The sequence below is a fragment of the Somniosus microcephalus genome, unplaced genomic scaffold (assembly GCF_052327205.1).
Source record: "Somniosus microcephalus isolate GS21.2 unplaced genomic scaffold, FLI_Smic_1.0 unresolved_chr2, whole genome shotgun sequence".
Lineage (NCBI taxonomy): Eukaryota > Metazoa > Chordata > Chondrichthyes > Squaliformes > Somniosidae > Somniosus > Somniosus microcephalus.
This window is the reverse complement of record NW_028225180.1, coordinates 57,844,951-57,871,143: the sequence shown is the minus strand read 5'-3', so window position 1 is coordinate 57,871,143 and position 26,193 is coordinate 57,844,951. Positions and strand designations below refer to the sequence as shown.

The window sequence follows — 26,193 nt, the reverse complement described above, 5'->3', positions numbered from 1 at the left end:
GTCCTAAGATAACTGGAGGAGCGGCCACCACTGGTAGGGTGAAGGGGTGGGGTGCATAAGAGGCCAGAGTTACTGGAGGTTTGTGGGGCTTCACCATTTGACGCAGGGAAGGGCGAGGCATTGAAAGGATTTAAACAGAAGGATGGGAATTTTAAATGGAAGGCACTCGACGATCGGGAGTCACTATAGGTGAACAAGCTCATGAGTGATGTCTGTGCAGGAACAGGGTACAGAAAGCAGAGATTTGGATGAGCTGAAGATTGCGGTGGGCAGATGAAGGGAGGCTGGTCAGGGGAGCATTGGAATAATCGAGTCTAAATGTGACAAATGCACAGATGAGTGTTTCAGCAGCAGATGGGCTGAGGTAGGAGTGGAGACGGGCAATGTTAGGGTGATGGAAGTCTGCTGCATTTGTCATGGAGAATATATGGGGTCGAAAGCTCAGTTCGAGAGCAAATAGGAGGCCGAGTTTGCGAGCAGTCAGGTTCAGCCTCAGAGAATGGTTTGGGAAGGGGATGAAATCAAATAGCGAGGAGATGGAGTTTGTGGTGGGGTAGAAGGCGACATCTTAACACATCCCAATGTTTAACTGGAGGACAAATCAAACTAAATAAACGTCAGGATCTAAAAAAGGCAGATTCTAAACAGTGAAAGAACAATATGCCAGATTTTGCTTTCATCAGTGACCGATAGGCGCTAGTCATTCATTACACTTGCCCGTAGACTTTGGATGGTGTTTGCACTGGAACTCACTGTAAATTAGAGCCAAAACGCCCAGCGCCCTCTGCAGAGGGAACAGGGAAAGCAACTGTATGCCGCCTTAACCAATCAACTTGAAGAATCCTTACTGAGGCACACAACATCTGAACCAAGAAGTCTCAGTTAGAATATAGAATTCAATGCCAAAACACATACAGAAAGTGAAATAAAGAGCGAAAGAAAGATTGGATTTAAAGGGTGCAAAAAAAGAGACAGAAAGAAAAGTTTAAATCATTATTTAATTTTTGTTTGTACAGCTCCAACAATAATTAAAATCCGAAGGAATGAGACTCCACACTTGCAAAAGTTCATTTTCTGTGCCAGAGAAGTTGTTTGGCAGTAATTAAGATTGATCACACCGTTATAAAATAATTACACTGGAATAGGCAAGCCCTGACATTTCCTCGTGAGTTTCATGTGTATCTATCAGGTAAGTACAGCAATTTTACGCCGTTCCTTGCATTTCAATGGTGAGCCTCTCGGCGAGGTGCCATTCCTGTGCAGTTTTTGGAGCAGCAGGGCAACTCAGACAGCAACTTCTCGATTTCCATGTTTACACAAGAACATAAAAAACATAAGAATTAGGAACAGGAAGAGGCCATTTGGCCCCTCGAGCTGCTCCGCTATTCGATAAGATCATGGCTGATCTGGTCTTGACCTGAACTCCACTTTCCTGCCCGCTCCCCATAACCCTTGATTCCCCTATATTTTAAAAATCGGTCTACCTCCACCGTAAATATATTCAATGACTCAGCCTCGACAGCAATCTGGGGTAGAGAATTCCAAAGATTCACAACCCTCAGAGAAGAAATTACTCCTCATCTCCGTTTCAAATAGGCGATCCCTTATTATGAAGCTATGACCCCCTAGTTCTAGAGTCCCCCGTGAGGTGAAACTTCCTCTCAGCATCTACCCTCTCAAGCCCCCTCAGAATCTTATACATTTCAATAAGATCACCTCTCATTCTTCTAAACTCCAATGAGTATAGGCCCAACCTGCTCATAAGGCAACCCCTTCATCACCGGAATCAACCTCGTGAACATTCTCTGAACTGCCTCCAATCCATGTATATCCCTCCTTAAATAAGGAGACCAAAACTGTATGCAGTACTCCAGGTGTGGTCTCACCGACACCCTGTACAGTTGTAGTAAGACTTTCCTACTTTTATACTCTATCACCCTTGCAATAAAGGCCAACATTCCATTTGCCTTCCTAATTACTTGCTGTACCTGCATGCTAACTTTTTATATGTAATGCACAAGAACCCCCAGATGTGTCTGTACCGCAGTATTTTGTAATCATCCTCCATTTAAATATTTAGCTTTCTTATTTTTCCTACCAAAGTGGATAACCTCATATTTTCCCATTTTATACTCCATCTGCCAATTTTTTTGCCGACTCACTTAACCTCTCTATATCCCTTTGCAGATTCTTTTGTGTTCTCTTCAAAACTTGATTTCCCACCTATCTTTGTATCATCAGCAAATCTGACTATATTTCACTCGGTCCCTTCATCCAAGTTATTAATATAGATTGTGAACAGCTGAGGTACCTGTACTGGTCCCTGTGACCACCCAATATTTACAGTTTGCCAACCTGAAAATGATCCATTCATCCCGACTTTCTGTTTCCTGTTAGTTAGCCAATCCTCTATCCATGCTAATATATTACCCCCAACCCCGTGAACTCTTATCTTGTGCAGTATCCTTTTATGCGGTACCCTACAGCCTGCCAACCCGAAAATGTCTCGTTTATTCCTACTCTCTGTTTTCTGTCCGTTAACCAATTCTCAATCCATGCTAGTATATTACCCCCAATCCCATGAATCCTAATTTTGTTTAATAACCTCTTATGTGGCACCTTATCGAATGCCTTCCGGAAATCCAAATGCACTACATCTATTGGTTCCCCTTTATCCACCCTGCCTTTGCATCCTCAAAGAACTCCAGCAAATTTGTCAAAGATGATTTTCCTTTCATAAAACCATGCTGACTCTGCTTGACTGTATTATGATGTTCTAAATGACCTGCTACTACTTCCTTAATAATGGACTCCAGCATCTTCCCAATGACAGATGTTAGGCTAACTGGTCTATAGTTTCCTGTTGTCTCTCTCCCTCCTTTCTTGAATAGGAGTGTTACATTTGTGGTTTTTCAATCCGCTAGGGCCTCTCCAGATTACAGGGAATTTTGATAGATTGCAATCAATGCATCCACTATCTCTGCAGCCACTTTTAAGACCATAGGATGCAGGCCATCAGGTCAAGGGGACTTGTCCACCTTTAGTCCCATAAGTTTGCCTAGTGCTTTTTCTCTAGTGATGGTGATTGTTTTAATTTCCTCCCTCCCTATAGCCCCTTGATTATCTATTATTACTGGGATGCTTTTAGTGTTTTCTACTGCGAAGACCGCTACAAAATATTTGTTCAAAGTCTCTGCCATTTCCTTGATTCCCATTATTAATTCCCCAGTCTCATCCTCTAAGGGACCAACATTTACTTTACTTTCTCTCTTCCTTTTTATATACCTGTAGAAGCTCTTACTGACTGTTTTTATATTTCTTGCTAGTTTACTGTCATAATCTATCTTCTCTCTCTTTATAATTTTTTTAGTCATCCTTTGCTGGTTTCTAAAAATTTCCCAATCCTCTGACCTACCGCTAATCTTCATATCATTGTATGCCTTTGTTTTCAATTTGATACCATCCTTAACTTCCTTAGTTAACCACGGATGGGTCATTCTTCTCTTAAGAGTCTTTCTTTCTCACTGGAATATACCTTTGATGAAAGTTATGAAATATCTCCTTAAATGTCTGCCACTGCTTATCTACCGTCTTACCCTTTAATCTATTTCCCAGTCCACTATAGCCAACTCTGTCCTCATACCCTTGTAATTTCCTTTATTTAAGTTCAGGGCACTAGTTTGAGACCCAAGTTTCTCACCCTCAAACTGAATTTGAAATTCTAACGTGCTATGATCACTCTTCTCTAGAGGATCCTTTACTACGAGATCATTAATTATTCCTATCGTGTTACACATTACCAGATCTAAAATAGCCTGCTCCCTGGTTGCTTCTACAACATATTGTTCTAAGAAACCATCACAAATATATGCTATGAACTCTTCCTGAAGACTACTTTTGCCAATTTTATTTGTCCAATCTATATGAAGATTAAAATCGCCCATGATTATTGCAGTACCTTTCTTACAAGCCTCCATTATTTCTTGATTTATACTCTGTCCTACAGTGTAGCTACCGTTAGGGGGCCTATAGACTACTCCCACCAGTGACTTCTTTCCCTTATTATTTCTTATCTCCACCCAAACTGATTCTACATCTTGACCTTGTGATCCAATACAATTTCTCACTACTGCACTGATCTCATCCTTTATTAACGGAGCTACCCCACTTCCTTTTCCTTTCTGCCTATCCTTTGCGATTAACTCTGCATGTGCAGTCGCTGAAAGTTGCTGTGCAATTTACACTTTAATCCCACCATTATTTCTACTGCAAAATCTGGCCTATTACAAAAAATATGAAAATACCACTTTTTCATCCCCCAGTCACTCACTCCCTGAACAAAATGGTGCAAAAACTAAATCATTAAAGTGGGCGGACGGAAAATGATCGGCTCAGTAATCTCAATTTCCTGATGTTCCCCCTGGGGAGTGATGTTCCACACCAAGAGCACAGGGGCAGGTAATTACAGACTGAATGAACTCAATCTTCTCGTAGGAAATGATGTTCCACGGCAAGAGCACAGGGGCAGGTAATTTATGCAGTTGTATATAGTTTTGGACACTCCATTTATAGGATGTAAAAGCAATGGAAAAACTGGAGTGCTTTGGAACAGCATGTTACCAGGGATGTGGAGTTACTGTTAGAGAGTGCGATTTGAGAACATTGGGCTCATTCCACTTGAGGTGAGCAGATTAAATGAGGAGTTGCTGCCAGTCTTCAGATTCTGAAGAGTTATGATCAAATAAATAGTTACTGATAGTTTGCACTGATTGGCCAGAGGGCACATATTTAGGCTTATTAGAAGAATTGGGGTGAAGGTTGATAAATTTATTTACACGTGAGATGGTTAGAAAGCATAATTCAATCCCACAAACTATTGTGGAAGCAAGTGGACAATTTTTTGAAAAATCAATTTCTATTGCTGCGTGGATAGAAAGGAATGCTGGAGTGTGGGGACTGAGCACAAGATTGCACCTGGGATATTAACCATAACGCGGTCAGCAGGAGGTTGGGGTTAGACTAGGTGGGATATTAACGGTAATGGGTAGTGAGCAGGAGGTTGGGATTAGATGCAGTGGGCTATTAACGGTAATGTGTGGTGAGCAGAAGGTTGGGATCAGACTAGGTGGGATATTAACGGTAATGGGTAGTGAGCAGGAGGTTGGGATCAGACTAGGTGGGATATTAACGGTAATGGGTAGTGAGCGGGAGTTTGGGATTAGACTAGGGATATTAACAGTAATGGGTAGTGAGCAGACGGTTGGGATCAGGCTAGGTGGGATATTAACGGTAATGGGTAGTGAGCAGGAGGTTGGGATTAGATGCAGTGGGCTATTAACGGTAATGGGTAGTGAGCAGGAGGTTGGGATCAGACTAGGTGGGATATTAACGGTAATGGGTAGTGAGCAGGAGGTTGGGATTAGATGCAGTGGGATATTAACGGTAATGGGTAGTGAGCAGGAGGTTGGGATCAGACTAGGTGGGATATTAATGGTAATGGGTAGTGAGCAGGAGGTTGGGATTAGATGCAGTGGGATATTAACGGTAATGGGTAGTGAGCAGGAGGTTGGGATCAGACTAGGTGGGATATTAATGGTAATGGGTAGTGAGCAGGAGGTTGGGATTAGATGCAGTGGGATATTAACGGTAATGGGTAGTGAGCAGGAGGTTGGGATCAGACTAGGTGGGATATTAATGGTAATGGGTAGTGAGCAGGAGGTTGGGATTAGATGCAGTGGGATATTAACGGTAATGGGTAGTGAGCAGGAGGTTGGGATCAGACTAGGTGGGATATTAACGGTAATGGGTAGTGAGCAGGAGGTTGTGATCACACTAGCTGGGATATTAATGATTATGGACTCATGGGATTGGGGGCAGTATATTAGCATGGATTGAGGATTGGTTAATGGACAGAAAAGAGAAAGTAGGAATAAACTGGATTCTTTCGAGGTGGCAGGCTGTAATTAGCGGGGTACAGCAAGGATCAGTGCTTGAGCCTCAGCTATTTACAATCTATATTAATGAATTAGATGAAGGGGCTGAGTGTAACCCATCCCAGTTTGCTGATGATACAAAGTTAGTTCGGAAAGTAAGTTGTGAGGAGGACACAAAGCGGCTGCAGATAGAGATAGACAGGTTGATTGAGTGGGCAAGAACATGGCAAACGGAATAAGATGTGGGGAAATGAGAAGTTACCCACTTTGGTGGAAAAGCAGAATATTTTTTAAACTGAGAGACTGGGAAATGTTTTCATTCAGAGGGACCTAAGTGTCCTTGTCCATGAATCACAGAAAGTTAACATGCAGATACAGCAAGCAAGTAGGAAAGGAAATGGTATGTTAGCTTTTGTTACAAATGGATTAGAGTATAAGAGTAAAGAAGTCTTACTGCAATTATACAGAGTATTGGTGAGGCCACACCTGGAGTACTGTGTACAGTTTTGTTCTCCTTACCTAAGGAAAAACATACTTGCCTTGGAGGGAATGCACGAAGGTTCAATAGATTGATTCCTGGGATGAGGGGATTGCCCTATGACGGTAGATTGAGTAGACTCGGCCTATATTCCCTAGAGTTCAGATGAATGAGGTGATCTATTTGAAACGAATAAAATTCTTACGGGACTTGACCGGGTTAAAGCTGGCAAAATGTTTCCAATGGCTGGGGAATCTAGAACACATGGTCACAGTCTCAGAATAAAGAGTCGGCCATTTAGGACTGAGGTGAGGAGAAATTTCTTCACTCAAAGGGTTGTGAATCTTTGGAATTCTCTACCCCAGAGAGCAGTGGATGCTCAGCCATTAAATATATTCAAGACAGAGCTTGATAGTTTTGGGAACTAAGGGAATTAAGGGATATGGGTTAGTGCAGGAAGGTGAAGTTGAAGTAGAAGATCAGCCATGAACTTGCTGAATGGTGGTGCAGCTTGAAGAGCCAAATGGCCTACTCCAGCTCCTATTTTTATGTTCTTATGGGGAGTGAGCAGGGGGTTGGGATTAGACTAGGTGGGATATTAACAGTAATGTGTAGTGAGCAGCAGGTTGCGATGAGATTCATTTGCCTAGATTAACAACTTGGAAAGTTGGTTTCAGGTCGACCGTCCATTATACACCCTGCCCGATTATCATTTGCATTTAGTTCTATTCCAATAAAGGTAACTGACAGAACATTACAGGCTGCTTGTTGTAATTTCCTGAAGTGCTGTCCCAGGGAGTGACGCTCCACGACAGGTTCTACCGCCAGTATTGAGTCTCCGCCGAAGTTGGAATTGAACCCCGGTGATGCAGGGGGAGGAAAAACCTGCACAACATCGGGTTTTCAATCCTCATTTTTTGGAGGTTAGTTTCCCCGTTTGTGTCTCATACATCTTAACCATTTTACCATTTTGTTTTTCTTCTTGAAATGCCTTTCATTTACTCCGCAGATGATTTTTCTCATCTCTCAGTTCCTTAATTTACGTTAAGTAGTTTCCATGAAAGTAAACTAATGACCTTCCCTTTAATTCCAGTCTGTTGCCTTGGTGTCTCCTTTTCCCAGTTCCACTAAAACTGTTTCCCTTTGTTTTCTGTCCACCCGAGTTATACCCAAACCATCCTTTTTACAGATACTGACGGATCCGCTGGGTACTTTCAACTCTTCGTATCATTGTTTCAGATTCACAATATTTTCAGTTTTATCAATTTCTTTCCTATTTGGCCTGTTTCTCTTCTGTAACATTCTTTGATTCTAAGATCTGATATCCTGTCAGTTCTGTGATATTTAAATATAATCTAAACTCATTCTGTGTCCCTCTCACTTACGCAATGTTCTTGTCCACTGAAATGCCTCTGGTATGTTAACAACGAGCTGACTCCGTCCACCCCTTCTTCAATCACCTGTTTCAGTCTGTCTCAGTAGAATTTCGTGAACTGGAACAACTGGTAATCGTTGCACTCTGTCAAGAACTCAGTGATTGTAGAGTTTGGATCTGTGAGCACAAATAGAGGAAACTAAACACATTATCCACTTTCTATCCAGGCGGCTACATTTCACCTTATACCAATCGATTGAAACCTCCTGTGAGCCACATTATCAAACACCTTCTGATAACCCATATACACCGCATGTACAACATTCCATCAACCTGTATATTCACGTCTCAACAAAACTGCATCTAATGTGTTGGGAGATTGGGCTCATGACTGGCAAATGTTGTTCATCTTGGATCAATGCAATGTTGTACCTATGGACAGGGCGAATGCTCAACATTCACACACCCTTCATGGAGAAACATTAAAGAAGGGAGAGAAAGGAAGATCCGGGCATTCTAATGCATACATCTCTACAGGTACAGGAGTAATGCTGTGAAGCGATAGCTAGAGCAAAGAGGGTGTTGGGTGCATTCATAGGGCAGATTGGTATAAGACGACCTATTTTGTCCTAGTACAAGACCTTGGTAAAGACATTACTTGGAATACTGTGTCCAGTTTTGGTCTCCTCACATGGTGGGTGACATTGAGGCTTTGAAACTGTTGCAGAGGAGGGACATTAGACTAATTCCCAGTATAAAGCAAGAGGAGGGACATTAGACTAATTCCCAGTATAAAGCAACTTAGTTATCAAGATAGGCTAAGAGTTTGGACTTTACACTTTAGAGAAGCAAAGACTTCGGGGTGATCTGATTGAGGTTTATAAGATGATGAAGGGAATAGATTGTGTTCCAGTTAATAGTTTGTTCCAATTAAATGGGTTAGGGAAGGCCAGGGGTCACAATTTGAAGTTGTGCAAGGCCAGATTTAAGTTGATATCAGGAGGTGGTTCTTTTCCCAGAGAATAGTCGACCGCTGGAACAGGATATGTTCTCTTGCGGTGGACGCTGACTCGGTGAATTCCTTCAGGCGAGAGCTGGACCTGTTCCTGTTTGGTGCGGACATCACCTCTTACAACAGGAAGACACTTCCGGGTATTCAGTGCAAGATTGATCTGCTGGACTAGTTTCAATCGCCTAGATGGGTCGGAGAGCAATTTCCTGTATTTTAATCCCACAAATTGGCCTGTGTTTTTACCTGTTTTATTTCATCTCACCCAGGAGATCACATGGTTTTATTTGGGATAACTAGAACAAAGTATCGACAAAGTATCGCAATTGCCTGGGATAGTCTGGCTGGACCAAAGGTTCTTTATCTGTCCGTCATTGTTAGTAAAATTGTCATATACAACTTTTCTACAGCTAATCCGTTCCAGCCTCCCCTTATCATCCTCTTTATCGATAAATGCTCACTTATTCGACCCGGAATAACAGATTTGAGGAGTTTCTACACAATGGTCTGATTACCAGGTTGATCCTCTCTCCACATTATAACAGAAACATTGTTTGGGCTCCTTCAATCCACCTGTATATTTTTGATATTAAACGTGGGTTGAAATGCTGTGGTCAGAGTCCCTCCTATCTCCTCTCTGACTTCCTTTCACAGCCTGGGGTGCATTATTTCTGAGCCCAGTGACTTCTCCACCTCGGCTATTTTACTCAGATCCAAATCCTTTTCAACAGTGATCTCTAACTATGGACCCAGATCCTCCTCTAGTACATCAACATTCTCACTTCAACGATCATTTTTAGAAAGTAAAGGAAATATTTTGAATCTCCCCAAAATTGCATTCCTCCACAACTAGTTTCCCCAGCCACCCCTCTATCTCACCTCCACTGCTTGCTGGCCTGCAAAACCCACTGAGAATTGTACTGTCTCCCTTCCTATTGCTGAACTGCGTTCATATGGATTCCATCTTCACATAGCTCCCTGGAACACCCTTATGTTCTAAACCTCTCCGGCACTTTCTCTCTCTCGCTCTCCTCCTTTCTGACACTACCTTAAACACTACCTCTTTGAGCAAGCTTTTGCTCATCTGTCCTAATATCACCTTATGTGATTCGGTTTCAAATTTTTATTGATAACGCTCCTGTGAGGCACCTTGGGACATTTTAGTGCATTAAAGGCACTATATAAACGCAAGTTTGTTCTTGTTGTTGTTTTTATAGCATTGTCATAGAACGCTTTGTTAATACTGGAGCCCACAATTTTTTTGCTCTTCCCTCAAAATGTTATCACCAAAAACATTTCCCTCTGTATCCTGTGAAAACCAAGGCACTGTCTTATAGATACTAGATCACATCCCTCATGCTTCTCAATGTTTGGAATGATTTGTACACTCACACACACAACACTCAATACTAGCTCCAACATTTGAAATGTTGACTGGTCCCTGTTCTTATTTAAAACAATAAACAAGTGATTTTATCTCTCACTACTTAAAATACTCCTTCCTTTTTCTTACCAATAACTTTTCCATTCACCTTTTCTGTAAAAACAGAATTGTTTGTCAGTACAGAATGTGGCCTTCCCTTTGCTTCCAACGGAACTCATTCTAGCGGCCCAAGAACATGAACCCTACCCTCCTGCTCCAGCCCTGCAGCCGCACACTGATCAGCCTCATATTTCCCTCCTTAAGCAGCCCAGTGGAAAACAATCTGGAGATCAACCGCTTGAGGCCTGGTTTGTTATTTTAGTGCCTAAGTGCTAATAGTGCGTGCTACTGGTTCCGACCACGGCTATTTTCTGCTCTCCCTTCCTTCGCAGAGGTGGTCCCACCCGTTAAAGGATGTTCTTCTCCCTGGCACCAGAGATGCAACTAACCATTCAGAGCCTGCTCAGGGCTGCAGAAGAGGTTGTTTATTCCATCGAATATACAATCTGCCACGAGTATCACTCCCCTATTCCTGTACTCCACCTGCCTCTCACTCTCGCCCCTCAGGGTGGCCTCCTGCTCTCTGGTGCCACACTGTTGCTCAGGAAGACCCTCCTCTGAGTCACTGTGTCTACCCACCTTACAGTCCCCAATACCAATGGACAGTTCCAATATTCAGTGCTCTCTCCACCAGTGACTGCAATGCCCCTCTAGATGGTCACTCACTTCCCTCTTTTACTCAGTCCCTGTCCTGTTCCCTCTTCATGTGTGTGCTTCAGGACCATGCATTAGATCTAGTCATTTTGTCAGGACAGAACTTATATTTGAAAGTATTTTGTGAACCTACCTGTGTCCATTCTCATCCTTGTTGAAGATGTTGGATCTTCTGCCCTGTTTGGACCTTCAGCCATGGTGGTGACAGGCGTTCCCAGGCTCTGATGCTCTGTAACAAATATAATATTAATAGGAGGGTTAGACGGAAATATTAAAATGAGGAGAACGTTGCCTTGTTAAACATGATATCAAGTCCCTCCTCCCCCATCAGTACAGCTCTGGGATCTCAGAAAACACCATGAATATACAAGTGGTAGATTTCATTGCTGTTTTAGAATCTTCTCCATTTGTGTGTGTGCCCGCACTTGCGTCCATTGAAATTATCAATCAGCGGCCTTTCCTTTCCCCACTGTGGAAATGTAAAAGCGATTCAGTTACTTTATAACCAGTTTGAGACTTTATAAAATTCAGTACTTTGGTGTTCACTAACGCTGCCACGAGTGTAATAAACACACAACAGCAAGAACAGAGGGGCAAGGAGAATGTATGAGAAATGATTATCAGTAACATAACAGAGAACACTAAAGCGATTTATAAACACATAAAGCGAGAAAGAATAGTCCAAGGAATGTTGGGGCCAATTTAGGATCAAAAAGGTAATCACCTTGTGGAAGCAGAGGACATGGCTGAGGTACAAAATTAACACTTTGCATCCGTATTCACTAAAGAAGAGGACCCTGCTAATCGTACAGTAAAGGAGGAGGTGGTAGAGAAATTGGAGAGCATATAAATAGATTAGGACAATGTACTAAAACGGTTGGCACGGCTCAAAGTAGAAATGTTACCTGCTCTGCCTCAACCTTCCAATCCTTGGATATGGGAGAGGTGCCAGAGGACTGGAGCATTGCAAACGTCACTTCCCTGATCATAAATGGGGAGAGTGCTAAACTAATAACTGCAGGCAACTCAGCTTAACATCGGTGTTGAGGGAGCTCCTCGGGACAAAATTTCCAAAACAAAATTCATTGTCACTTGGAAGAACATGGGTTAATTAGCGACGGTCAAAATTGATTTTTTTTAAAGGCAAATCAAATCTGGCTGACTTGAATGAGCTAATCGATGAAATAGGAGAGCGTTGATGACTGTAGTGCAGCTGATGTTCTGTATATGGACTTTCAGAAGATGTTTGATAAAGTACCTCATAGTCTCGTTAACAAAATTGGAGCCAATGATATGAGGTGTGAATTGGATAGGATTGATTGGGGAATGTCATTCAAATGGTTGATGGTGGATAGGCAATGGCAAACAATCAAAGACCGCAGTTCATCCCAGTTTGGGATAAGAATAAAACAAAAAGGGTGACTCAACCGTGGCTAACAAGGGATATTAGTGATAGCATAAGATCCAAGGAGAGGGCATATAAATTGGCCAGAAAAAGCTGTAACCCTGAGGATTGGGAGCAGTTTAGGATTCAACAATGGAGGACAAAGGGATCAATTAAGAAGGGGAAAATAGAGTATGAAAGTAAGCTTGCAGGGAACATAAAAACTGACTGTAAGAGCTTCTATAGATATGTGAAGAGAAAAAGATTAGTGAAATCAAGTGTAGGTCCCTTGCAGTCAGAAGCAGGGGAAGTTATAATGGGGAACAAAGAAATGGTGGACCAATTAAATGCATATTTTGGTTCTGTCTTCACAAAGGAGGACACAAATAACCTCCCAGAGATGTTGGAGAGCATAGGGTCTGATGAGAGGGAGGAACTGAAAGAAAGCAGTACTTGTAGGAAAATGGTGTTGGGGAAATTGATGGGATTGAATGCCGATAAATCCCCAGGGCCTGATAATCTACATCTTAGGGTATTTAAGGAAGTGGCACTAGAAATAGTAGATGCATTGCTGATCATCTTCCAAAATTCACTCGAATCTGGAACAGTACCCATGGGTTGGAGGGTAGCTAATGTTACCCCACGATTCAAAAAAGGTGGGGAGAGAGAAAACAGGGAATTACAGGCTGGAAAGCCTGACATCGGTAGTGGGGAAAATGCTAGAGTCCATTATAAAGGATGTAATAGCTGAGCACTCGGAAAACAGTGACAGGATTGGACAAAGTCAACATGGATTTACAAAAGGTAAATCGTGCTTGACTAATCTACTGGAATTTTTTGAGGAAGTAACTGGGAAAATAGATAAGGGAGAACCAGTAGATGTGGTGTAATTGGACTTTCAAAAGGCTTTCGATAAGGTCCCGTATAAGAGATTAGCATGTAAAGTTAAGGCGCATGGGATTGGAGGCAAGGTATTGACTTGGATAGAGAACTGGTTGGCGGACAGAAAGCAGAGAGTAGGAATTAACGGGTCTTTTTCCGAGTGGCAGGCAGTGACCAGTGGGCTACCACAGGGATCAGTCCTTGGACCCCAGCTATTCACAATATGCATTAATGATCTAGATAATGGAACTGGATGTAATATCTCCAAGTTTGCAGATAACACAAAGCTGGGTGGGCGTGTGTGCTGTGAGGAGGATACCGAGAAACTCCAGGATGATTTGGACAGGTTTGGTGATTGGGCAGAAGCGTGGCAGATGCAATGTAACGTGGATAAATGCGAGGTTATCCACTTTGGTGTCAAAAACAGAAAGGCAGACTATTATCTGAATGGCAATAGATTAGGAGAAGCGGAAGTGCAACGAGACCTGGGTCTCCTTGTGCACCAGTCGCTGAAGGTAAGCATGCAGGTGCAGCAGGCAGTGAAGAAGGCAAATGGTATGTTGGCCTTCATAACAAAAGAGTTTGAGTACAGGAGCAAGGATGTCCTGCTGCAGTTGTACAGGGCCTTGGTGAGACCACACCTTGAGTACTGTGTGCAGTTTTGGTCACCTTATCTGAGGAAGGATGTTCTTGCCATGGAAGGAGTTCAGCGAAGATTCACAAGGCTGATCTCTGGGATGGCAGGAATGACGTATGAGGAGAGATTGGGTCGATTGGGCTTATACTCACTGGAGTTTAGAAGAATGAGAGAAGATCTCATCGAAACTTATAAAATTCTGACATGTCTGGACAAACTAGTTGCAGGTAGAATGTTCCCGATGATCGGAGAGTCCAGAACCAGGGGTCATAGTCTAAGGATAAGTTGTAAGCCATTTAGGACAGAGATGAGGAAGAATTTCTTCACCCAGAGAGTGGTGAACCTGTGGAATTCTGTACCACAGAAGGCGGTTGAGGCCAAGTCTTTAAATATATTCAAGAAGGAGTTAGATATATTTCTTAGAGCTAAATGTATCAAGGGATATGGGGAGAAGGCAGTTACGGGGTATGAGTTTGGATGATCAGCCATGATCTCATCAAATGGCGGAGCAGCTTCGAGGGGCCGAATGGCATACTCCTGCTGCTATCTTCTATGTTTCTATGTTTCTATATTGAAGGAGTACTGGCAGCGTGGATACTAGATTGGTGACAGGACAGAAAACAGACAGTAGTTGTTAACCGATATTTTTCACATTGGAGCGAAGTATACAGTGGTGTCCCCAGGGGTCGGCATTAGGACCACTGCTCTTTTTGATATATTTTAGGTATGCAGGGCATAATTTTAAAGATTGTAGATGAGACGAATCTCAGAAAATTCGTAAACCGTGAGGAGGGTAACAGAAGACTTCAGGAGGAAATAGACACTCTAATGAAATGGACAGACACATGGCAGGTGAAATTTAATGCAGAGAAGTGTGAAGAGCTCCATTTTGGAAGGAAGAATGAGGCGCTGCAATTTAAAATAACTGGTACAATTTAAAGGGGATGCAGGAACAGAAAAATACAGAAATCTTTGACGGTGGCAGGACAGGGCGATAAAGCTTTTAGAAAAGTATACGGGACCATTGGAATTATAAATAGAGACATAGGAATATAGGAACATAGTAACAGGAGCAGGCCATTCATTCGTTTGATCTTGTTCCTCCATTCAATTCGATCATGGCTGAGCTGTATCTTAACTCCAACTATGCGCCTTGGCTCCATAACCATAAATACCATTGCCCAACAAAAACCTATCAATCACAGTTTTGAAATTTTCAACTGACGGAGACTCGAAAGCTTTTTGAGGGCGAGTGGTCCAGATTTCCACTACACTGTGACTGAAGAAATGCTTTCTAACATCACCCCTGAACGGCTGAGCTCTGCGTTTAATGTTATGCCACTTTTTCAGGACTGGTCCACCAAAAGAAATAGTTAAACTCTTTCTATCCCAGCAATTCATTTGAGCATCTTATACAACTCAATTTGATCGCCCCTTAAATTTGTATAATCAAGGGAATAAAAGCTTCGTCTATGCAATCTATTCTCATAATTTAAAATTTTAGCCCCAGTATTGTTCTGGTGAATCTGAGCTGCACCACCTCCAAAGCCAAGATATTGTTCCTGAGGTGCGGTGCCCAGAACTAAACACAGTTTAAACACTAAATGGGATCTAACCAGAGCTCTGTACAGCTGGAACAGAACTTCTACCCCTTTGTATTCCAGCCCTCGAGATAATGGCCAACATTCCATTAGAATTTAACTTATTTTTGGTACCAATCAACTAGCTTCTAGTGATTTCTGTACTTGGACCCCTAGTTCTCTCTGCTCATCCATAGTTCCTAACTTTTAACCATTTACAAAATTCTCTGATCTATCCTTTTTAGGTCCAACGTGAATGAGCTCATTTTCTTCTGAATTGAGGGGAGTGCGACAAACTCGCTCAATTCATTCCAGGAGGATTGCATCTCCAGCATTCTTAATGTTATTTAATATTGGTGTCGTGAGACTAATGCCCTTGAACATATATGTGGACATGGTGTCAAGAAGTAATTAGAGTGGGAGGAGGTTCCCCTGGAGTATAAACACAGCATAGTCCACTTGGGCCGAAAGACTGTTTCTCTGCTGCAGTTTCTATGTAACTCTAATCTGCACGGAACAATCACAAACGACAATCTCCATGTCTGTGACCATGGTGTGTAACCCTTCCTTGTCCATCATTCACCTTCCCACAGCATTCGATATGGTCTCATCTGGCATCCTTTTCCATGTCATGGCCTCCATTTTCCATCCCATAAAACTGATCCTCGTGCGCTTTCTGTCCTAGCTCCCCGACCGCAGACAGCGGTTAACTTTCGGCCTTCTATCCCTCTTGTCAGCTAATATTGAACCGATGATACTGCTTTTGGTGCATAGTAACCGATTACTGCAGCGCCAGAGGCAGATTAAATTGTTTCAATATCTGCTTCTTGGGATTTGCTGGTGGATTCCAATCTCTGCGCTGAGATCACTTCATCATGCACCTTCATTGACTAGGCAAGGCTGCATCGTAGACTCATAGTATGATACAGCACAGAAGGAGGTCATTCGGCTCGTCGTGCCTGTGCTGACTCTTTGGAAGAGCTATTCCATTATTACCACTGTCCCTCTCTTTCCTCATAGCCCTGTGAATGTTTTCCCTTCAAGTATTTATCCAATTCTCTCTTCAATGTTACAACAGAATCTGCTTCCACCACACTTTCGGGCAATGCATTCCAGATCACACCCACTCGCTGTGTAACAGAATGTTTCCTCACGTCGCCTGTGGCTCTTTCTCCACTCACAATACATCTGTGCCGTCTGGTTACTGACCCTTCTGCCAACGGAAAAAGTTTCTCCCAGAAATGTCGGGGAACATAGGGTCTGATGAAAGGGAGGAGCTGAAAGAAATCAGTATTTGTAGTGAAATGGTGTTAGGGAAATTGATGGGATTGAAGGCCGATAAATCCCCAGGGCCTGATAATCTACATCCTAGGGCACTTAAGGAAGTGGCCCTAGAAATAGTAGATGCATTGCTGATCATCTTCCAACATTCGATAGAATCTGGAACAGAACACATGGATTGGAGGGTAGCTAATGTTACCCCACGATTCAAAAAAGGTGGTAGAGAGAAAACGGGGAATTACAGACTGGAAAGCCTGACATCGGTAGTGGGGAAAATGCTAGAGTCCATTATAAAAGATGTAATAGCAGAACACTTGGAAAACAGTGGCAGGATCGGACAAAGTCAACATGGATTTACAAAAGGTAAATCGTGCTTGACTAATCTACTGGAATCTTTTGAGGATGTAACTAGTACAGGTAGACTATCCTTTATCCGAAAACCTCGGGACCAGCCGTGTTTCGGTTTTCGGAAAATTTCGGATTTCGGAAGGTGGGTCGGCGGGGGTCTGCGGGGGGGTCGGTGGGGGTCGGGGTCGGCGGGTCGGCGGGGGTCGGGGTCGGCGGGGGTCCGCGGGGGGGTCCACGGGGGGGCCGGCGGGGGTCCGCGGGGGTGTCCGCGGGGGGTCGTGCGCACGACTTACGCTGACCCTCTGCTCAGCGTAAGTCAGCGGGGGTCCGCGGGGGGGTCGGCGGGGGTCCGCGGGGGGGTCGGCGTCGGCCGGGGTCCGGGGGGGGGTCCGCAGTCATGGCTTGTCCATCACTGCTAGCCTGGAATGCAATGAAGTTCCGCATTTCCACCAACAGGTCTGCTCAGTGTAAGTCGGCGGGGGTCGGGGTCGGCGGGGGTCCGCGGGGGGGTCGGCGGGGGTCGTGGTCGGCGGGGGTCCGCGGGGGGGCCCGCGGGGGTGTCGGCGGGGGTCGGGGTCGGCTGGGGGGTCGGCGTGGGTCCGCGGGGGGGTCGTGTGCACGACTTACGCTGACCCTCTGCTCAGCGTAAGTCGGCGGGGGTCCGCGGGGGGGTCGGCGGGGGTCCGCGGTGGGGTCGGCGGGGGTCGGGGGCGGCGGGGGTCCGCGGGGGGGTCGGCGGGGGTCCGCGTGGCGGTCCGCGGGTGGTCGTGCGCCACTCTGGTCATGTCGTGCGCACGACTTACGCGGACCGAAAAAACCTTCGATTTTTAGAGGGTTTCGGTTTTCGGAAGTTCGGATAAAGGGTAGTCTACCTGTATAAAATAGATAAGGGAGAACCAGTGGATGTGGTGCATTTGGACTTTCAGAAGGCTTTCGATAAGGTCCCACATAAGAGATTAGCGTGTAATGTTAAGGCGCATGAGATTGGGGGCAAGGTATCGACTTGGATAGAGAAGTGGTTGGCAGATAGAAGCAAAGAGTTGGAATAAACGGGTCTTTTTCCAAGTGGCAGGCAGTGACTAGTGGGGTACCACAGGGATCGGTCCTTGGACCCCAGCTATTCACAATATATATTAATGATGTAGTCAAGGAAACTAGATGTAATGGCCCAGAAATTCGGGTCTCCACAGGTGAGTACGCACGGGGTACTCACCCGTAGGCCCGATGGAAGTGCCGGTTTACTGCATGCACTGCACATGCGTGGGAAACCGGCACTTCCGTTCCTCTGAAAGCAGGGGTTCAGAGGTCGAACGCGTGCACAGGGGAGGCTGCGCCTGCGCATCAAACTTAGGTTTTTTTTACAGGTTGTTTCCGTGAGAGTAAGTCTGCTTTTTACAAGGTAAGTGGTGAATTAATTAAAATTAAAACATTTTTTCCACAGATTTATTATTTTTAAATACTTTAAAGCAAGGTAAGTTTATTTTGAGCCCCGTTAGAATGTAAAATTATTTTTTTCAAAAATTTAAATTATTGGCCCAGAAATTCAGGTCCCAATGCATGAGTACGCACGGGGTATTCACGCGTGGACCCGATGGAAGTGCCGGTTTCTTGCATGCACTGTGCATCAGTGGTGTACATTTAAGGGGTTATTTTACAACTTCCAAAAAATATAAATTCCACTGAGAAGCAAAGGGTGTAAAAGAAAAGATAGCCATCCATGTCTAAATAAAGAAATTAAGGTTAGTATTCGACTAAAAACAAGGGCATAAAAGGGAGTCAAATCTAGTGGGAGGATAGAGGATTGGGAAAACTTTAAAAGACAGAAAAAAATAACAAAAAAATTGATTAAGAAAGGGAAGATAGATTATGAAAGTATATTAGCAAAAAATATAAAAACAGACAGTAAGAGTTTTTATAGTTATATAAAAAGAAAAAGGGTGGCTAAAGTAAATGTTGGTCCCTTAGAGGATGAGGCCGGAAAATTAATGGTGGGAAATATGGAGATGGCAAAAACACTGAATGAATATTTTGTATCAGTCTTTACAGTAGAGGACACTAAGAATATCCCAACACTGGACAAACAGGGGGCTATGGGGGGAGGAGCTAAACACGATCAAAATCACTAAGGAAGTGGTACTCGGTAAAATAATGGGACTCAAGGCGGATAAATCAGCTGGACCTGATGGCTTACATCCTAGGGTCTTGAGGAAAGTGGCAGTAGGGATTGTGGATGCATTGGTAATAATTTTCCAAAACTCCCTGGACTCAGCAAAGGTCCCGGCAGACTGGAAAACTGCTAATGTGACACCCTTATTTAAAAAGGGCAGTAGACAGAAGGCTGGAAACTATAGACCAGTTAGCCTAACATCTGTGGTAGGTAAAATTTTGGAGTCAATTATTAAGTAGACAGTAACAGGACAGTTGGATAATCATAATTTAATAGGACAAAGTCAGCATGGTTTTATGAAGGGGAAGTCATGTTTGACAAATTTGCTGGAGTTCTTTGAGGAAGTAACATATAGGGTGAATAAAGGGGAACCAGTGGACGTAGTGTATTTAGACTTCCAAAAGGCATTTGACAAGGTGCCACACAAAATATTATTGCTTAAGATAAAAACCACGGGATTGGGGGTAATATTCTGGCATGGATAGAGGATTGGCTATCTAACAGAAGGCAGAGAGTTGGGATAAATGGTTCATTCTCAGACTGGCAATCAGTAACTAGTGGTGTTCCACAGGGGTCAGTGCTGGGTCCCCAACTCTTTACAATCTATATTAACGATTTGGAGGAGGGGACCGAGTGTAACATATCAAAGTTTGCAGATGATACTAAGATAGGAGGGAAAGTAGTGAGTGAGGAGGACATAAAAAACCTGCAAGGGGACATAGACAGGCTAAGTAAGTGGGCAGAGATTTGGCAGATGGAATACAATACTGGAAAGTGTGAGGTTATGCACTTTGGCAGGAAAAATCGTAGAGCAAGTTATTATCATAATGGCAAGAAACTGGAAAGTACTGAAGTACAAAGGGATCTGGGGGTCCTGGTGCACGAAACTCAAAAGGTTAGTGTGCAGGTGCAGCAAGTGATTAAGAAGGCCAATGTAATGGCTAGGGGGATAGAATATAAAAATAGGGAGGTATTGCTTCAGTTGTACAATGTATTGGTGAGACCGCACCTGGAATACTGCATATTGTTTTGGTGTCTATACTTAAGAAAATACATACTTGCTTTCGAGTCAGTACAAAGAAGGTTCACTCGGTTAATCCCGGGGATGAGGGGATGCACATATGAGGAGAGGTTGAGTGGATTGGAAATCTACTCATTGGAGTTCAGAAGTATGAGAGGTGATCTTATTGAAACATATAAGATTGTGAAGGGGTTGGATTGGGTGGATGTGGGGAGGATGTTCCCGATGATGGGTGAAACTAGAACTAGAGGGCATAGTCTTCGAATAAGGGGCTGCTCTTTCAAAACTAAGATGAGGAGGAACTACTTCACTCAGAGGGTGGTAGGTACATGGAATTTGCTGCCCCAAAAAGCTGCAGAAGCTACATCATTACATAAATTTAAAACAGAAATAGACAGTTTCCTAGAAGTAAAGGGAATTAAGAGTTACGGGGAGCGGGCAGGAATTTGGACATGAGTCTAGGTTCAGATCGGACATGGCCCTGTGGGTAGCGGAGCGGGCCCAGGGGTCGTGTAGCCTGATCCTGCTCCTATTTCGTGTGTCTAATTCTGTTAGATTCAGGAGATTGTTCTGTGATAGTAGATTGGCGGTTAGGATCAGATCAGCCATGATCTTATTGAATGGCGGAGCAGGCTCGAGGGGCCGATTGGCCAACTCATGCTCCTATTTCTTATGTTCTTATGCGCGGGAAACCGGCACTTCCAATCCTCTGAATGAAGGGGTTCAGAGGATGAACGCGTGTGTGCGCGAGTCTGCGCATGCGCTTTGAACTTACGATTTTTTTACAGGTTTTTCCATGAGGGTAAGTCTTTAGATTTTAGAAATATAAAAACCAGGCGTAAGGACTGCATGTTAAAAGGTAAGTGGTCAATTAATTAAAATTAAAACATTTTTTCCAGAGGTTTATTTTTTTTAAATACTTTAAAGCAAGGTAAGTTTATTTTTAGCCCCGTTTTTTTATAAAATTATTTTTTTCAAAAATTTAAATTATTGTTTAAAATAGATATTTAATGTAATTTATAGTTTATTTAAAAACTGTGCTTTAAAAAAAATATATATTTCAAGGTTAACTACTGTTTTGGGCCCTCAGCATTCATACATTTTGACAGGACTTTCTGTCAATCTTATGAATTGGCTTTTCCCATGGCTCACGTGATCCCAGGGGATGCTTCGCACTAACTACGCCCCTGGGACATGCAAGCACAGCGCGCCGGCCTCTGTGCCAGACCCCGGCGAGGAATTCCCCGCAGGCCCAGAGCTCAACTGCCGGCGTGCTAGGTAAGTGTAGGTCGGGGGCTTGCACCCGCGGGAAGCCCCCGACCCGAATTTCTGGGCCATTGTTTAAAATAGATATTTCATGTAATTTATAGTTTAATAAAAAATGTGATTTAAAAAAAAGTTTATTTGAAGGTTTAGTGCTATTTTGTGGCCGTTTTTTTTTCATTGATGGGATGTGGGCGTCGCTGGCTGGCCAGGCCTGCATTTAGTGCCCATCCCTAATTGCCCTTTAGAAGATGGTGGTGAGCTTCCTTCTTGAACCGCTGCAGTACATATGGTGTAGGTACACCCACAATGCTGTTAGGAAGGGACTTCCAGGATTTTGGCCCAGCGACAGTGAAGGGACGGCGATACAGGTCCAAGTCAGTGTGTAGTCTGGCTTAGAGAGGAACTTGCAGGTGGTGATGTTCCCATAAGTCGGCTGCCCTTGTCCTTCGAAGTGGTAGAGGTCGCGGGTTTGGAATGTGCTGTTGAAGGAGCTTTGGCGAGTTGCTGCAGTGCACCTTGTGGATGGTACACACTGCAGCCACAGTGCGCCGCTGGTGGAGGGAGTGAATGTTGAAGGTGGTGGATGGAGTGCCAATCAAGCGGGCTGCTTTATCCTGAATGGTGTCGAGCTTCTGGAGTGTTGTTGGAGCTGCACTCATCCAGTCAAGTGGAGAGTATCCATCACACTCCTGACTTGTGCCTTGTAGATGGTGGAAAGGCTTTGGGGAGTCAGGAGGTGAGACACTCGCCGCAGAATTCCCAGCCTCTGGCCTGTTTTTGTAGCCACAGTATTTATATGGCTGGTCCAGTTCAGTTTCTGATCAATGGTAACTCCCAGGTTGTTGGTAGTGGGGGATTCAGCGCTGGTAATGCCATTGAGTGTCAAGGGGAGATGGTTAGAGTCTCGCTTGTTGGAGATGGTCATTGCCTGGCTCTTGTGTGGTGCGAATGTTACTTGCCACTTGTCAGCCCAAGTCTGAATGGTGTCAAGGTCTTGCTGCATATGGACACAGACTGCGTCAGTATCTGACGAGTCTCGAATGGTGCTGAACAGTGTGCAATCATCAGCGAACATCCCCACTTCTGACCTTATGATGGAGGGAAGGTCATTGATGAAACAGCTGAAGATGTTTGGGCCTAGGTCACTGCCCTGAGGAACTCCTGCAGTGATATCATGTGATTGAGATGAATGACCTCCAACAACCACAGCCAACTTCCTTTGTGCTAGGTATGATTCCAACCATAGTATTTATAAGTCTTGACAGCACTTCCTGTCAGACGTATGAATGGCGCATTCCCTGCTCCGATTGGCTCCCCATGGCTCACGTGATCCCAGGGGACGTTTCAAACTAACTGCGCCCCTGGGATACGCAAGCACAGCGTGCCGGCAGCTGGACCAGGCCCTGGATCGAAATTCCACGGGGCCTTACAGCTCAACGGCCGGCGCGCAAGGTAAGTGCAGGTTGGGGGCTTGCACCCACAGGAAGCCCCCGACCCGAATTTCTAGGCCAATCTCCAAATTTGCAGATGACACAAAGCTGGGTGGGCGTGTGTGCTGTGAGGAGGATGCTGAGAAACTATAGGATGATTTGGACGGGTTGGGTGATTGGGCAGAAGCATGGCAGATGCAATATTTTGTGGATAAATGTGAGGTTATCCACTTTGGTGTCAAAAACAGGAAGGCAGATTATTATCTGAATGGCAATAGATTGGGAGAAGGGGAAGTGCAACGAGACCTGGGTGTCCTTGTGCACCAGTCGCTGAAGGTAAGCATGCAGGTGCAGCAGGCGGTTCAGAAGGCAAATGGTATGTTGGCCTTCATAGCGAGAGGGTTTGAGTGCAAGAACAAGGATGTCTTGCTGCAGTTGTACAGGGCCTTGGTGAGACCACATCTTGAGTATTGTGTGCAGTTTTGGTCGCCTTATCTGAGGAAGGATATTCTTGCCATGGAAGGAGTTCAGCGAAGATTCACCAGGCTGATACCTGGGATGGCAGGAATGACGTATGAGGAGAGATTGCATCGATTGGGCTTGTACTCGCTGCAGATTAGAAGAATGAGAGGGGATCTCATTGAAACTTATAAAATTCTGGCAGGACTGGACCGACTAGGTGCAGGGAAGATGTTCCCGATGACTGGTGAATCCAGAACCAGGGGTCACAGTCTAAGGATAAGGGGTAGGCCTTTCAGGACAGAAATGAGGAGGAATTTCTTCACCCAGAGAGTGGTGAACCTGTGGAGTTCTCTACCACAGAAGGCAGTTGAGGCCAATTCATTAAATATATTCAAGAAGGAGTTGGATATATTTCTTAAGGCTAAAGGGATTAAGAGGTATCTGGAGAAAGCAGGGATTGGGTACTGAACTTGGATGATCAGCCATGATCGCATTAAATGGCGTAGCAGGCTGGAGGGGCCGAATGGCCTACTCCTGCTCCTATCTTCTATGTTTCTATGTTTCTCCTTATTTTCTCATCAAAACCATTTATGCTTTTGAACACCTCTATGAAATGTCCTCTTTAACTATCTCTGCTCTAAAGAGAACAATCCAGCTTCTCCAGTCTCTCCCCATAACTGAAGTCCCTCATCCTTGGTACAATTCTCTCAAATCTCTTCTGCACCGTCTCCAAGGCCTTGATATCCTTCCTAAAGTGTGGTGCCCAGAATTGAAAACAATACTCCAGCTGAGTCCTAACCAGACTTTTATAATGGGTTAACATAACTTCCTTGGTTTTATTCTCTAATCCTCTAGTAATAAAGCCAAGGGCATCTCTTATGGTGTTAGCACTTGACCAATGAGCACTGTAGGAGGCGAGGACATTCACCACTGTTCCTCTAATATTAACACTAATATGTAATGTTATCAGTTGTGTAACTTTAAGCAGTTAGGTGACACACAACATTTTTGTTTGGAATATCATTACAGGTCTTACAATCTCTGGAAACGCTTTAAATATATAATAGTTTGATTTGACTGCTGTTTTACAGTTATAATTCTCCACTTGTCCGCCTGTCTCGCTGTGTGTGGGCCCACGCACGTTCGTCCAATCAAACTCAATCAGCGTCCTTTCCGTTCCCCAATGTGGAAATGTAAAAGCGATTCAGTCTCGGATCAGTAATTTGTACAAACTTCAGTTGAAGTTATTCGCCGGCATTAAATTATAACCAAGTTTGAGACCTAGTAAAATTCAGTTTACTGCTGTTTCACACGCAGGCACTGGAATAATAAATAAACGACAGCAACAACAGCACAGTGGGGAATCAAGCTGAATACAGAAAGTACAGATGAGAAATCAGAAAGGAAATAAGAATGGCAAGAAAAATGTATGAGAAAAGATTAGTGGTAATATAGTAGGGAAGACTAAAGTCTTTCATAAACATATAGGCCTAGAAATTCAGCTGTTTGCGCCAGCCGTTAGTGCCAGATTTCCGGCGCTATCCACTTAGCGCCCGGGCACCGCCGGATCTGCGCCTACGCCGAAATTCAGCTGGGTTTTAGCGCCGGCGCAAAGTGTTAGCGCCCGCTCAGCTGCGCGCGCATCTTATGACGTCATTCCGTCGTGCAACGCCGTTTGTGCACCCCAAACCGGAAATTCGGTGGCGTCCGGCCGATGTGGCCGTGGCGCTGCTAAGAACTGTGAAATGGAACTCAACAGAGGCCCTGTGGGATTCGGGGAGCGCTAATTAAAGGGCACATCCACTCACCCATAAAAGCCAGCCATTTCGCTGCAATGACTTGACTGGTTTGGATTTCTGCACAGAGAGCAAGGCACAGAGATTACTGATTTCGGACACCATAGGAGAGGTATTTTTGGCTTCTAGCCAGTGATTTGACATTTGCATCCTTGTGATTTTGCTGTTTGGAACTTTGTAATGGGGGCTGCATGGGGGGCCAACCCTCAGTTCCTACATTTTGTGCGAAGGGCTCGCAGACGCTTTGAGAGAGGGCCAGGCATGCCTAGACGCAGAGGGGCCATTAGGCGTCGCCAACGTAGGCCTTACCCAGTCAGGCAATACCGGGAGCAGGTCTCATATCTCATCATGACTGCGGCGCATTGTGTTAAGAGGCTGCGCTTCAGAAGGGAGGTGGTTGAAGAGATCTGCCGGCTGCTTCATGCAGATTTGCAGCCACAGCTCATGTCCAGGGCGTCTCTCTCGGTGGAAGTGAAGGTCACGGTGGCTCTCAGCTTTTATGCAAGCGGCTCCTTCCAAGCCGCTGCTGGGAACATCGCGAACATCTCCCAGTTCGCCGCACATCGCTGCATCCGACAGGTCACCGAAGCACTTTTCACGAGGAGGCACTAATTCATCTCCTTCCCCATGACCCAACACAAGCAGGAGCAGCGTGCATTTGGATTTGCCAGGATCGCGGCCTTCCCCATGGTGCAGGGCGCCATTGACTGCACGCATGTGGCTATGCGGGCACCTATCCACAATGCCGAGCAATACCGCAACCGGAAGGGCTACCATTCCCTAAATGTGCAGCTGGTGTGTTACCACAGGCAGCGCATCCTAGCTGTCAATGCCCGCTTCCCAGGAAGCAGCCACGATGCCTTTATCCTGCGCCAGACTACTGTGGCTGACATGTTCCAGGCACAGCCTCCACCAAGGGGATGGCTTATCGGGGACAAGGGCTACCCTTTGTGCAGATGGCTCATGACCCCGCTCCGTGCGCCCAGGACCCCAGCGGAGCTGGCATA

The 26,193-nt window shown here is 44.6% G+C and overlaps 1 protein-coding gene and 1 pseudogene across 1 annotated transcript in view; one reads left to right on the top strand and one right to left on the bottom strand.

The window, feature by feature from the left end:
* Window positions 1-11,144, bottom strand: part of LOC147092694 (NACHT, LRR and PYD domains-containing protein 3-like) — a 61,861-nt pseudogene extending 50,717 nt beyond the window's left edge.
* The window catches only part of LOC147092692 (NACHT, LRR and PYD domains-containing protein 3-like), a 452,481-nt gene that overhangs the window by 164,505 nt on the left and 261,783 nt on the right, over window positions 1-26,193 (top strand).